Source organism: Eupeodes corollae, chromosome 1 (genome assembly GCF_945859685.1).
Source record: "Eupeodes corollae chromosome 1, idEupCoro1.1, whole genome shotgun sequence".
Lineage (NCBI taxonomy): Eukaryota > Metazoa > Arthropoda > Insecta > Diptera > Syrphidae > Eupeodes > Eupeodes corollae.
In genome coordinates this window covers 109543521-109556540 of record NC_079147.1, presented here as the reverse complement: position 1 = coordinate 109556540, position 13020 = coordinate 109543521, and the positions used below count along the sequence as shown (strand labels likewise).

Here is a 13020-nt window from a genome sequence, read left to right as displayed (position 1 = left end):
CAAAGTCCTTAACTACCTCAAAGTTATAGCTGTCCATGGTGACGTTTTGTCCAAGACGTCGTCGTTCAGTGTTCTTTTTTGATGACAGCATATACTTGGTCTTGCCCTCATTGACCACTAAACCCATCTTCTTCGCTTCCGTCGCATTGCTCAAAAACGCTCCACTGACATCACGCTTAGATCTTCCAATTATGTCAATATCATCTGCGTATCCGAGTAATTGGATGGACCTTTGGAAGATTGTGCCTCTAGTGTTGACGTTTGAGTTTTGCACAATTCTTTCCAGAACGATGTTGAAGAAGTCGCATGACAGTGCATCGCCTTGTCTAAAACCTTTTTTGACATCAAATGCATTGGTAAGATCTTTTCCGACCTTGACAGAGCAGCATGCATTCTCCATCGTCATTCTACACAAACGGATAAGTTTGACAGGAATGCTAAGACTAGACATTGCTCGCTAGAGCTCTTCCTTATAGATGCTGCTATACGCGGCTTTAAAATCGATAAAGAAATGGTGGGTATCGATTTGAAGCTCCTGGGTTTTTTCCAAGATCTTCCGCAGTTTGAATATTTGGTCGATAGTGGACTTTCCTGGTCTGAAGCCACACTGATAAGGACCTATCAGGTTGTTGACAAATGGCTTCAGACGTTCACATAATACAGCAGAGAAGATCTTATATGCAATGTTAAGGAGACTGATGCCTCTGTAGTTGGTGCAGTTTAGAGGGTCTCCATTCTTATGTATCGGGCACACTATGCTGAGATTCCACTCATCGGGCATGGTTTCTTCGGACCATATTTTGTAGATGAGTTGGTGCATGCTCCCTACCAAGTCATCGCCTGCTGCTTTGAATAGTTCGGCAGCGATGCCATCAGCTCCAGCAGCTTTGTTTGACTTAAGTTTAGATATAGCTATCTTCACTTCGTCAAGGTCGGGTAGGCGGAATTGTTGATCTGCGTCGCCGAGGTTGAGTGGTTCTATCTCCCTTACAGCGGAATTCGGTTCGTCATCGCCGTTATATAATTTGGAGAAGTAATTTTTCCATATTCTCAGCATCAACCCTTCGAAGGTTTTTTTACCTTTTGGTAAAATTTACGAACCTCATCCCTGTTGTGACATCCCTCTATCTCCTCGATCGCGCGCTTCTCATCCTCTCTTTTTTCCATCTAGGAAGCCGGTGTTCCTCTCTCCTCTTCTGCTTCTAGAGCTCGCGAGCAGCTCTAGTCCTTCAAAGGCGGCATCTCTGATGGCTGCTAGGCAATGTGGCCACTGGTTTTCAATGCTTAATGCAGGCAGCATAGGGATAGGACTCCGTAAGAGGTTATTTGAGACTCGATCGGAAAAGGACTGGCAGTCTCTTGCGATTGTAGCCGTATAACGTCGAATCTTCTCACAGTACTTCCTTGTTTTGGCTTGGATCGGGATATCCGTAGACGTACCTTGGCTACAACGAGGTAGTGGTCCGAGTCAATGTTGGCCTCTCGGAATGTTCGGATATCCTGTATACTGGTGAATTGTCGTTCGTCGATCGCAATGTGGTCAATCTGGTTGACGGTTGATTGATCAGGAGATTTCCATGTCCCCTTGTGGATATTGAGATGTATGAACTGCGAAACACCTTAATTTTGTTACAAATCACATCAAACTTGGCATACCGTGTCGCCTTTTTCAATGAGATAAAAGTTAATTTGGGCGGACCTGACGAACATAGTTGTAAATTCCATGAAAGGAAGAAATCTATCTAGAAATAACGGCACATCCAATAAGACGGTGTAATGGTATGGGGAGCAATTACCTAATGAGTTACTTTTAAAGCTCTAGAATGAAGGCAATCACTAACAAATCGATTCTGAAACGAGCTTTTCCGCAGTTTCTGAATTATTTGATGGACAACGATGGACTTTCCAACAAGATAATGCTACAACAGCAAATGCCTATATTTAGGGGCAAAATGTGAACCTATGATAATTTCCCCCATATTCTCCTGACCAGAACATAATGAAAAACGTGTGGGAATGGGTTTCAAGAAAAGTCTACGAAGAAAGACAGCAATTCCAAAAAACCGAAGAGATTATTGAAGCCATTAAACTGTCCTGGGCACTAATTTCGCTCGATTAGCCGACAGTACTCTATGAATCCATACACAACAGGCTACTTAACGTAATTCAGAAATCAGGAGGCAGCGCACATTACTAAAAATTATTTTAATCCATTCAATTAAATCACTATTTGATTTAACCATAGATTTTGAGTTATTTTATGTACTTTAAAAGGTCTTGCAGCTATGTTTAGAACTTGCCCCTATCCATGTGACACAAAAAACAGGTTCTTTTTACAACCTTCTTCGGAAAAACCGCCTAACAACTTGTTATCATTAGCTTAATACTAACACATTCATTCCACATTGTGGTTTTTCCAAAAACAATCTTAAGGGTTTGAAAAATTTCGTCAAATAAAAAATATAAAAAGAGGCTGGAATGCGACCTACACTGATAACTTAACATGTCGTCTGTCGATATGTCTTGCTTAAAAGTTTGTAGGTTTTCGTGTTGAATTTTGTGTAAAGTTGTCAGCTGAATTATTCTTAAAATTTTAAAATTATCAACAATATTTTTCATAGGAAGAAATAGTTTAGTTTGAAAATCTAGTTCCGTTAAATAGATTTTTAGTGAAAAACTAATTTTTACCAATTTTAGTAGCATTTCTTAAATGTTTACGAATTGTATGAATGAAATTAATTTGCGAGATCAAGAATCGACTGTAAGATTCTTTTAAAAAAACTACTGAATTTCTAAAACAATATTCTCTGTGAAGTACAAAATTTGAAGACATTCTTTTAATTTTTGATAATCTATTTTAGTCGAAAGTAAATTTTAACCAAGTTTTAGTAGTGTTTTATTTTGTTAAGGTTTTTATTTTTTGTAAAAAAAACTGTCAGTTCTATTTTTGTCCGAATGTTGGAAACAATATTTCTTATGAGTTAAAATTAGTTGGAAACTGTACTCTCAAATTTTTGAAAAGATATTTGTGTCAAAAATCAAGTTTCACCAACTTTTGTTAATTTTTTTTTAAGTTTTTATTTTTTGTAAGAAAAACTGTCAATTCGATTTTTCTCAAAATCTTACCGATTGTTGAGAACAATATTTCTTACAAGATAAAATAAATTTAAAGCCATAATCTTAAGTTCTTGAAAAGTCGAAGTTCAATTTTTACCAACATTGAGTAATGTTTTTTAGGTTTTTATTTTTGATAAAAAAAACTGTCCACTTGATTTTTCTCAAAATTTTACCAGATAATTTGGAGATGAACTCAATTTTTATCCGTAAAATTTTCAAGTTAACAAATTTTTTTTTTCAGTTCGATTTATAAAAAAAAACCGTTGATTGGATTTTTTTTTTAAAACATATTGGTATCACATTACAATATATACACCGGGGGAGATAGACCACGCCCTCCGATAATAAAAATGCTTGTTTTTGACTTTTTTTTTTAAATATCTTGTCGTCTGAGTTATCGTACTCTCCCCGATATTTTAATTAAATAAACCAATGTTTTAAGAATAAATTCATTTTTATTTACAAACATTTGAAACTTTTTTTATTTAGATACATTTTTTGATATGAACTCATGGCCAATCAGTATTTAAACATCAACATTTCCTAAATAACTAAATTCTGTCAATATTATAAAGAAGATAAAGAAGAAGCCTCAGTACATAAAGAGTATCATACGCAAGAAGTTCAACAAACAATCGCTATGATAAATTAGACAATTAAACAACGTCAACAAAATAAATTTGTTTTATTTTTTTTGCTTCTAATGAGTTATTTTATGAGTTCTATTTGCTTGTGATACATTTTTTTTTTATCATTTATGAGGTTAATTCAAAAGTTCTTAAGGAGCTGAATCTACCTTATTCCCCATCAGTTAGGCTCGAAAGCTTTATAAGATATCTTCAAGGCGTTGCTTCAAGATTTTAATTATGATGAGACAAAGCGTTTTACTTTTTATCCTATGTTTTGTATTGACTTATTTTAATTCATCTGCCTCTCACCAAGTGGAGGAAAGCGGACCTCCCAACTGTTCGATTGCAATGCTTTGCATCCACCCTTCTGACATCGTGTATGCATCTTCAGACGGTGGAATAACATGCAAAAGGTATTCCAGTTTTTGCGATTATCATGACAAGAGGTGCAAAGCTATAGGGGAGGGACTTTCAGGTAATAATGATACTTAAATATAATTAAATTTTATTTAAAAATGTTAAACATGACATTTATTTTGAATCATTTAGATATAAAACAAATTTCTGAGGATAACTGCCAATCTGTTTTATAGTGACCATTTCATGTTCAAAGATTTGTTTCTAGTTTTAACAATATAAAATAAACAAAATATAAATATAAATTGAATAATTTAAATGTCTTAGAAGAAAATTAAAAATAAATAGTTCATTGGTGTAAAATCCAGTTTTGAGATTAAATTATTTTTTACTTCGATTTTTCGGATTCTAGTTTTAATCGGCTGTCTATGCGTTTCTGTGTCATTGATTCTCGTTGACATTTCCAAACTTATTTTCACAGAAAAAGTTCATCCCTTTAGTGATAGATCAAACAAGTAAAGAGAATTAAGAGACCGTAGCAAGTTCAAGCGTTTTGAAAGAAAAGCCTGATTATTGTGACAAAGCTGGGCAAACAGTAATTTTGAACAATACAAAATATGCAATATATTGCATACTTTTATTTTCATTTCTAAATGAAATAAAATCTGCAAATTACTTTAATAACTCTTCCTATTTTTCAAATAACACACTTTTCTTAATTTTACATATCCATGATCCAGTAATTGCAATCGGTCCAATTTGCCGAATTGAAAATGTTCACACTCTTAGACGTTTCAAGTTCCCTAGAATCTAAAACAAAAAATTTTGGAAAATTGCAAAGTTTAGAAAACCATGGGGATGGTTAGGTTAGGTTAGGTTAGGTTAACGTGGCTGCGAATTCAGAATCCACACGCTTAGACCAAAAGAAAAGGCCCATTGTGATACCACATGAATCTAGAGAATTACTTTTTACTAGTCGAACCATTTTGAGCTTTTTATAAAGCGAAGAAGATATTTGATATCCTTTTTAGCTAGTTCACTGGGATTGTCAAAAGAGTAGTCCCCAAGATGAAGTTTGCGTCTGAGTGAAAGAGCAGGGCAAGTGCAGAGGAGATGAGAGATTGTTTCCTCTTCTTCTTCGTCCAGCATCTATCTCTCCTCCTACATCATCTCCTACAGAAGTCATTTGAGGCTACACCAAGTCGTATTGCGTGTCTGCCTATAAGACAGTGTCCCGTAAGGACACCTATTAGGAAGCTAATATGAAGTCTGCTTTGAGATAACAAGTCTTTAGGCGCTTTAGGTCCAGTGAAGGCCATATGAGTTTTGTGGCCGCGCATGTTGATAAGTTGTGCCACCTAGAATTTGCTATCGCAAAAGCTGTTTCTTTTAGCATAAGTTTACATGTAGCTATCGGTATACCTATCTTCTCCCTTTCAGGTGAAATAGGTATGACGGTTTCATTTTTAGCGAGTTCATCGGCTCTACGATTTCCTGTGATGTCTCTGTGGCCCGGCACCCAACAGATGTGAATGTTAAATTGCTGCGCCATCTCCATAAGAGACGATCGGCAATCGAGGGCCGTTAGAGATTTGGTTGAGACACCGTCAAGGGATTTGATAGCAGCCTGACTGTCAGAGAAGATGCGGATATCAGAAGTTGATATCACGTTTTCTCTTAGCCAGGAGAGAACCTCTTTGATCGCTAAATTTTCCGCTTGAAAGACGCTACAATGATTAGGGAGGCGGAATGAGATGCTTAGATTAAGTTTTTTTTAGTACACACCACTTCCAACTCCCTCATTTGTCTTGGATCCATCTGCATAAAAATGAATACTTTGTTGGATGGAATTGGAATGTATACCTGGAAGTTTTTTTCCAAATAGAGATTAGGAATAGTGTAGTCTATGTACTTTGGTATAGAACCAAAGAGGTTCAAAATGATGGAGTGCCCCACATTGTTTTTGGTCCATTGAGATGAGGCGTCGAGTCTTATCGCTGTACTCGCTGCCACTTGTTTACTGAAGATGTCGAGGGGTGTCAGATGGAGGAGAGTTTCTAACGCTGCTGAGGGTGTGGTTCTCAAAGCCCAGTAGGTTATGCGAGGTTGAAAACCCCATTTGCTTCCTATAGCTTTCTTGCAAAGGAAAAGAGCTGCTGTAGCTTTTTTAACTCTTTCCTGTATATTAGATTTCCAACTTAATTTTTTGCCCAATATCAGACCAAGGTATTTGGCTTCATTGGTAAAAATTAGTGGTATACCTTTTATTGAAGGAGGTACAATTACTGGGATCTTGTATTTCCGTGTGAAAAAGACGAGGTCTGTTTTTTGAGGATTAATACTAAGTCCGCAGTGATCAGCCCATCTATTGAGCATTTTGAGTGCGTTTTGGAGGAGGTCTGTCAGTGTATTAGGATGTTCCCCTGTGACGGCGATAGCAACATCATCGGCATACGCAACCACTCTGTAGCCTTCCCTCTCAAGGGATATTAGTAGTTCGTTAACCATTATGTTCCACAGGAGAGGGGACAGAACACCACCTTGCGGAGTGCCTCTACTGACAGACCGTTTCGTGCAAAAATCTCCCAAACTAGAGTTGAAGATCCTGCTTTTTAGCATTAGATTAATCAACTCACAGATTGAGTATTCGACGTTTAAGGTCGTCATAGCAGAAGTGATAGCGGATGTGTCAACGTTGTTAAAAGCGCCCTCAATATCCAAGAAGGCCACCATAGTATATTCCTTTTTTTCTAGGGAGTATTCGATAGTTCTTACCAGAGTGTGCAAGGCTGTTTCTACCTACCCTTTGCAGTAAGCATGCTGAGACATTGATAGTCTCTTCTCAATGTTGTTACGTATATGGATATCAATCAATCGCTCCAGAGTTTTGAGAATGAAAGATGATAGGCTAATAGGTCTTAGGTCTTTAGGGTTGACATGCGAGCATTTGCCCGCCTTGGGAATGAAAACTACCTTTACATCTCTCCATCGCTGAGGTATTTAGACCAGATTTATACAACTTTTGAAGATCATCTCAATGATGGGCGAAGTTATATCAATGGTATATTGTAGCTCAACTGGTACGATTTGATCTGGACCTGGAGATTTGTAAGGTTTGAAACTACCCATTTCACTTTTTCTTTTTTAACCAGACCTTGAGGAAAAATTATGTTAATACGCCACCCAGGACTGTTAGTTGTATTAACGGGAAGTGGGTGTCTAAAAGCAGGTTTAGCGTTTCTTCGCATGTGGATACTTTTAGGAGATTTACGTTTGTCTACCTCGAACTAACTGCGCCTGCAGTTACAAACGTCTTCGGAGAATGCTAAAATCACTGGAAAATGACAACGTCAGCTTCCGAAGTCAACCCCTTGTTTGGCCCAATATAGAATTTTGTAGGCTACCAGGATTAACACAAAAAGTAAACAACAGGGAATAATTTTTGTTTTTTTTCATTGAATTGTTTTAAAATTAGAGTACACGTGTATGATTACCTCCATCAACTCTTTAAATGGATCAAGGCATTTCTTTTTGATGTAACACCTCCACTGGTGCTCAACAACCCAGTCAGCTCCGTTGGGTATGTGTGCCATCCTCATGTCGCAAACGGATTATGGGGTCGTTTGTAGTTCACCTTTTTATGAATGTAACCATGCTCTCCCAAACAATCATACGCCCTTCAGAAATCAGTGTGGATTTTCAACGGATTTAGTACCTGACATAAGAAATATAATTTATTTATTATAAAAATTGCGTACATTCCTAGTGCACACCTCCAACCTGAGATCCTCAGATACATCCCCTATCACTTCAAGGACCTAATGTACATCAACCTGACGACCTTTATTAAACTTTCGCCCTCAATATTTACTCTCGTCAATTCAGGACCACCAATTTCAAAACATGTACATCGAGTACTAAAAGAACGTGATATTTTTGTTTTGAACCGGCACGTACCCTGAAAAAAAAAACAAATTCAATTGAAACCCAGCTCTTCTGCCAGTCTTACTGCCAAGCGTTCGTCGCTGATATATGCGTACAGCTTAACCAAATTTCTTAAATAAACTTATTTGTAATTACCGCTGTTTCCGAACTTCGTCAGAATGCAATCTTTATTTCGCCGTATTTTCTTCTACTTTAATTACTTTTGAACACTTTCACTACTTTCAAAAAATGCAATATCATTTTCCTAAGATTGCAGCATATTTCCCGTTAAATATGTAAATGCGTTTTATCAAGTTATATTGTAAATATTATTGTTTTTAACCATAAAAAAGTGAGAATAGTAAAATTATCCGATTTTTCCCCAAATTTACCCACAATTTGCTTAAAAAATCAAATAAAAGGAACAATTTCTAATAAAGTCCAAAAAAAACAAGTATGTTTCGCATCACTGAAACGACTGGAAATTAGGAAATGTGTTAAGAAGGGAATCTTAAAAAATGGTTTTCTCCTAGCCCCAAAATTGCGATTAATTTTATTTACCGCATATCTATTGAATATAAAACAAAATGCGTGTAAAAATGTGTGCTCCGTAAAGAAAAGTTGAGCACTGATTAATACCGGAATTATTCAATTTCAATCATAAATAACAGTTTAAATTGAAATGTACAACTACCTGGTAAAAGAGTTTTGCGTAGATAATGACCGAAGGTTCTTGTGGCTTCTCTGGGGAGGTCCATCTTACAAACCTTCTCGTTCAGTTAAGTTCTTCAAGCGTCAGTTTTTCTTCAGGTGTTATAGATTTCGTACCAGGTCCAGAATTATGTTCCTCGATGGCGTGTATTTCAGGACTCAACATTTCATACACATCAAGACTTTCACTAAAATATTGTTTAAGTGTCGAAAAATGTTGGCACCAATGCTTCTGCATGGCATCTATTTTCCACTAAGTATTTTAATCACAATATCGTACTCCTCTTCATAGTCAATTTCAAAACTATCTACATTTTCGTTGTTCTTGTTCCGAAAATTGTAAATACAAAATAGTAGCGAGGTTTTGATGAATAACTCAATTTTTCAGATTCTAAAATTAAAGGGCTTTATTTAAGTACTCGGACTTTTAAAAATAAAAGAGGCTGGAATACGAAGCACTCCGATAACTTCCCATCCCGTCTGTCCGTTTGTCTTGCTTAAAAGTTTGTAGGTTTTTGTGTTGGGTTAAAAAAGTTGTTAGTTGAATTATTCTTAAAATGTAAAATTTTTAAATTATCAACAATATTTTTAATATAAAGAAATAGTTTAGTTTGAAAATCTAATTTTATTAAATAGATTTTTAGTCGAAAACAGATTTCTACCAATTTAAGTAGCATTTCTCAAATTTTTACAAATTGGATGAATGAAATTAATTTGAAAGATATCAAGAACCGAACATCAATTTTTACCAAATTTGCGTACTATTTTTTGTAGATTTTATTTTTTATGAAAAAACCGACTATTGGATTTTTATAAAAAAAAAAACTACTGAATATTGAAAACAATATTCTCTGTGAAATACCAAAAGTTTGAAGACAATATTTTTAATTTTAGAAAAGCTTTTTGAAAAGTCTGCCGACGGATGCTTCTACAGAATACTCCTTATGGAAAGCAGCTAAGCGCCTAAAAAGACCTCAGACACAAAACCCGCCGATAAAATCTCAAGATGGTAAATGGATCGGAAACCCAAAACAAAAGGCTGATCTCTTCGCTGAACATCTCGCGAATGTTTTCAAGCCATTCCCAGCAAGCACAGCTACAGATCCCTTACAGTTTGTTGACAGAAACGACGAATGTGAAATACCTTTTGTCACGCTCAAAGAAGTAAGAAGCATGTGTCAACATAAGTTGTCAAACAAAAAATCACCAGGGTACGATCTTATAACTGCTCAGGTTCTGAAAGAAATGCCTCTTATAGCCTTCAAGAAACTCCAATTTATAATAAACGCATGCCTTAAACTAAGATATGTGCCACATCATTGAAAAATTGCGGAAGTCATTGTTATACCTAAACAAGGTAAGCCACCCACATCTTACAGACCAATATCGCTTATACCAAACATGGCAAAAGTTTTTGAAAAACTGCTACTGAAAAGGCTTAGCAAAATAATTAAAGAAAGAAGACTAATTCCGAGCCATCAGTTTGGATTTAGAAATAAACATTCCACGATAGACCAAGTGCATCGAATTACGGATGTTGTGGAAAAGGCACTTGAAGAAAAACAAGTATGCTCGTCTGTATTCTTAGATGTTGCTCAAGCTTTTGACAAGGTTTGGCACTTGGGACTTGAGTACAAACTGCATAGGGACTTCCCCAGGCAGTACTACAAAATACTGAAATCCTACGTTACGAACCGACTCTTTAGAGTACGGTACGACCAAAATTACTCGGAACTTAAGAAAATTGAAGCCGGTGGATCACAAGGAAGTGTCCTAGGACCAACCCTGTATCTGTTATATACAAGGGATATTCCAGTGGACATCAACGCTATCATGGCCACCTTTGCTGATGATACTGCAATATTGGTGCCAGATAAATCCGTTACGAAGGCTACACAAAACTTGCAAAATGCAGTCGATAAAGTTAGTGATTGGACGCACAAATGGCGTCTCAAATTAAACGAAACAAAATCGACGCATATAAACTTTACAAACAAAAACATAAACAATGTTCCAATTTTTATAAACAGTACAGAAGTACCTTACTCCAATACCGCCAAATACCTTGGAATGAATTTGGATGCAAAGCTTAAATGGAAAGAACACATCAAAAAGAATAGAGAAGAACTAAACTTGAAGTATAGAAAAATGTACTGGTTAATAGGAAAGAACTCTGACCTATCTATCCAGAACAAACTAATGTTATATAAGCAAGTATTGAAACCCGTTTGGACATATGGCATCCAACTATGGGACTGTACAAAGAAAACAAATGCTGAACCCATCCAAAAATTCCAAAGCAAGGTCCTTCGTGGAATAATAAATGCCCTTGTTATATAAGAAATAGCGATCTACATCGTGACCTTCAAATTGAAATGGTTACAGAAGTGGTTAAGAAACACGCTGTATCACACAATCAGCGACTGCAAAGTCATACTAACTCTGAAATGGAGACCGTATTAAATGTACGAGACAATGTTCGGAGATTAAGAAGAACCAAGCCTTATGAGCTGATGGGCTAAAAGCTACGGAAAAGTGTTATAACCTAAAACTTCCCCCAATGCGATTTAAGAAATAAAAATCATTTGTCGATCTTTCATAGATTGGTCCTGATTCACCGGTGGTTTAAGTGCGGTAAGAGTCCTACACTACTCGGTACCGATTCTTACCGAGTGAGAAAAAAAAAAAAAAAAAAAGAAAAGCTATTTGAGTGGAAAGTAAATTTTTACCAAGTTATAGTTTTGTTTCTTTTAGGTTTTTATTTTTTGTAAAAAAAACTGTCAATTCAATTTTTCTTAATATGTTTCCCAATGTTGGAAACTATATTTTTTATAACTAAGAGGTAGTTGGAAGCCGTAATCTCCAATTTTTGAAAAAAAATTTGTGTCGAAAATCAATTTTTACCAACCTTTGTTTAATTTTTTCTTTAGTTTTAATTTTTTGTAAGAAAAACTGTCAATCTGATTTTTTTCAAAATTTTACCGGATATTAATATTTTATACTGCAAAAATTTGTTCAGGAGATGAAATCATTTTTGTTGCTTCAGTTTTTTTGATTTATAAAAACAAACCGTTAATTGGATTTTTTTTCAAAAATGTATTGTTTTGTTATCACGTAACAATATGTAATATAAAATTTAATTCAAGTCTCTAGCGTCATTGGTTCGATGGTCCGAAAGATATTTAGTGTTTACCAAAATGTTTACCTTTTTGTAAACTGTTATGGTCAAAAAAAACCACCCTCGCAATGGAGGGGACCTACAATTTTTAAGACGAATCCGATCGGATAATTTAAGAAAGCGCTTTTCATGACAAGAATTACTCCAGCAGCATTTGTAAATTACTCACAAGAGGCAGTAGCTATGACCAAATCTTAAGTTTGCACAGGCAGGGATTGAACCCAAAACCTCTAGTATTGCAGTCCTACGCACTTTTTTTAAAATTAATTTCTATTAGTTCATTGTTAAAACTATCTTAATTTTAGACAAAAATCATAAAACTAGCTTAATTAACCATTACTTACAACTTGCTTACTGGCCCCAACGGACACTCTAAGTTAAACTATAATAATTATTTCAATATTTTGTGCCATAACCTCCTGATTGTAAATGATCGCCTATCCACTGTTTTTCATCTGATGTGGTAGATTACTCGTCTCGTTGTTGGATAGAACGCCCAGAAAATTGTTGGTGGGAGACATAGACAAAGAACGAGTTTCATCACGAAATTGTCAATTCTGTTGATTCGAGCCCACTTATATAAGACTTCTATGGAATAGTAGTAAACATAAGAAGATTCATCTGTTTGATGTAAGCCCGACAATGATCTATTGGGGAAGGTGCACCTTTGAACCACATAGGACATCCATAAACAATCATCGACCATATGAGGGCCATGTAGCAAATTACCTTAACTCTGGGGTCCAGCCAACTGCTGTAAAACAGCTGTTTCGTCAGACCGAAGGCTCCTCCTATTTTTTGTCCACAGCCCACTTAGTTAGAGCCCTATTGATGATTTTCTCGAAAGCTTTGCCGATGCTCAGAAGAAGATTTATCGAACGAAGATTTGACGAGTTAGAGCTGTCCTTTCCCTTTTTTCAGGAGAGGATGAACCACAGCGGTCTTCTAATGTTTTTTTTATAATATGCATCACTCAATACTTTATGCACGTTGGATATACCATCGAAACTTGCTGGCTTTGTGTTCTTTATTTACATGAAGATGAGGTGGAGCTTAGGGTAAGTTCATTAAAATAAAAATGCAGCAGTAATGCAAGATTCGCGT

The 13020-nt window shown here is 35.9% G+C and overlaps 1 protein-coding gene across 1 annotated transcript in view; it reads right to left on the bottom strand.

The window, feature by feature from the left end:
• LOC129943324 (U-Kazal-Dg21.2-like) overlaps nt 1-13020 on the bottom strand; it is a 219569-nt gene that overhangs the window by 196766 nt on the left and 9783 nt on the right. The window lies entirely within an intron of this gene.